Source organism: Schistocerca serialis, unplaced genomic scaffold (genome assembly GCF_023864345.2).
Source record: "Schistocerca serialis cubense isolate TAMUIC-IGC-003099 unplaced genomic scaffold, iqSchSeri2.2 HiC_scaffold_1424, whole genome shotgun sequence".
NCBI lineage: Eukaryota > Metazoa > Arthropoda > Insecta > Orthoptera > Acrididae > Schistocerca > Schistocerca serialis.
The window spans coordinates 65,001-67,500 of NW_026047652.1; the positions used below are offsets into that span (position 1 = coordinate 65,001).

Sequence of the window (2,500 nt, forward strand, 5' to 3'; positions counted from 1 at the left end):
TAACCTAACCTATGTTGCGCCTTAACCTAACCTATGTTGCGCCTTAACCTAACCTATGTTGCGCCTTAACCTAACCTATGTTGCGCCCTAACCTAACCTATGTTGCGCCTTAACCTAACCTATGTTGCGCCTTAACCTAACCTATGTTGCGCCTTAACCCAACACACGTTGCGCCTTAACCCAACACACGTTGCGCCTTAACCCAACACACGTTGCGCCTTAACCCAACACACGTTGCGCCTTAACCCAACACACGTTGCGCCTTAACCCAACACACGTTGCGCCTTAACCCAACACACGTTGCGCCTTAACCCAACACACGTTGCGCCTTAACCCAACACACGTTGCGCCTTAACCCAACACACGTTGCGCCTTAACCCAACACACGTTGCGCCTTAACCCAACACACGTTGGGCCTTAACCCAACACACGTTGGGCCTTAACCCAACACACGTTGGGCCTTAACCCAACACACGTTGGGCCTTAACCCAACACACGTTGGGCCTTAACCCAACACACGTTGGGCCTTAACCCAACACACGTTGGGCCTTAACCCAACACACGTTGGGCCTTAACCCAACACACGTTGGGCCTTAACCCAACACACGTTGGGCCTTAACCCAACACACGTTGGGCCTTAACCCAACACACGTTGGGCCTTAACCCAACACACGTTGGGCCTTAACCCAACACACGTTGGGCCTTAACCCAACACACGTTGGGCCTTAACCTGCTCTGTAATTGTCATACGACGCGTTAAATTAGTGTAGTGTTGCCTAACTGCAACCCCCGCAATATAGTTTGCTACTCGCACTGCCCGGTCCCCAGAGTATCGCTTCATGTTAAACACCTTGCAGCTATACACTGTAATGCGGATGGCAGCAGGACGTACATGCTCAATGCCCTTCGCAGTTGTTCATTGGCATTCGCATGGCGAAGCACAGCCTACGTTGTGGTACGGCTTGTGTCAACTGTCCGCTGATGTTGTACGTCCAAATCACACACTGTACTGCACATTGGTCCTCATGTACTGAATGATACATCGTGGTACATGTGTGACCGTACCACGACTGCGCCAACAACGGCGAACCATACGGTCCAAATATTGTGCACTCAGCTACATGTCGTCTCCCTATAAGAGCTGGATTGCAGTATGGTATGCCGTGGATGGCGATCGGCATGAGCCGTCTGTTGATGTAGTGGCGCGTGTTGTCAGACGTAGTCGTCTCTTCTCACACACCGTGATAGCATGGTGCACTGCGTTCCACATCTGCGACATGCGACAGAGGCCGGTTGACAGTCGTTCGCGCAATGGACATCGCATACGTACGGGGGCCACCTTCCACGTGTTCGCGAAGCGTGCACATGTTGTTGCGTGTATGTGGGCAGACATAGTGTGTCGTGACACCTGACACAGGCATGCAACAATCGTTGAATTTGCAAATGGCGATGGACGTCTACGTTTGCTGGTGACGTTACGCAAATGAAGAACTGGTAAACCGTTGTGGTGCGGTTGTTCTCGCTAGAGGTGAATCAGTGATGGCGACGATCGGTTGAGCTACCAACCGGTTGTTTCAGCGATACCCACCATGCCCACGAACGTGAATGGCATGTGGGTGTGAAGCGATACGCGGCGGTGGCTGGGTGGGACCGTCCCCGGCCGGTGAGGGGGGGGCCTCCCGGCGTGCTGGCCGCGCGGTGCGTGGGCGCACGCGCTACAGCCGGCTGGTGGGGGCGGCCAGTGGCAGGCGCGCCGGCCGACGGAGGCGGCAGGCGGCGTAGCTGCGCGCCGGCGCACCCTGCACGCGGCGCCGTGCGGCCAAAGTAGGTCCTCGCGGGCCCGGTGCGAAGCGCGGTGGACATCTGCAGTGTGCTGGTCCGATTGAGGACTGTGTGCGCTGAGGATGCGCCGCCGCCCGGCGCTCGGCGCCGCGACGCCGTCTGCTGCTCGGTCGCCTCTGCGGTTCTCGCAGGTGGATTGTATCGCAGCTGTGCGGACGTGTTGGCGCGTGCGCTGTGCTGGGAGAGTTCGCTTCGGCACCCAAGTGGGGCTTTTGTCCTTCTGTGGCGCTGGCGTTGGAGCTGCCGGCCACCGTAGGTGGCGCGTGTTGTCTCCCGCCGGCAATGCCACGACAGCACGCTCCCGGGCCTCTGTCGGCAGCGGCAAGCTCAGTTGGGAGCACGGGTGGTCGCACCTAAAGCGTCTACTCGCCAAACTCCGGGCGATTGCGCCTCTCTCGAACCCGACCAAGTACTTAGGACGGCGCTGCGCGCCGCCGGGACCTGAGAGGGTTTCGAGGTGTATTGTGCAGGGGAGCTCAGCCTCCTCCTGTTTGCAGAATAATTGAGCGGACGCTTGCGTGTTCGCGCGGGCCCCCGGGACACACTCCCGGGCGGCCGGCTGCTCAGCTCTAGTTGACGCAGCTCCCTGGTTGATCCTGCCAGTAGTCATATGCTTGTCTCAAAGATTAAGCCATGCATGTCTCAGTACAAGCCGCAT

The 2,500-nt window shown here is 57.9% G+C and overlaps 1 non-coding gene across 1 annotated transcript in view; it reads left to right on the forward strand.

The window, feature by feature from the left end:
* Positions 1 to 2,425: 2,425 nt before the first annotated feature.
* The window catches only part of LOC126443099 (small subunit ribosomal RNA), a 1,910-nt gene continuing 1,835 nt past the window's right edge, over positions 2,426 to 2,500 (forward strand). The window contains exon 1 of the ribosomal RNA XR_007581824.1: positions 2,426 to 2,500. This exon is cut by the window's right edge and continues 1,835 nt beyond it. This is a non-coding gene — a ribosomal RNA (small subunit ribosomal RNA).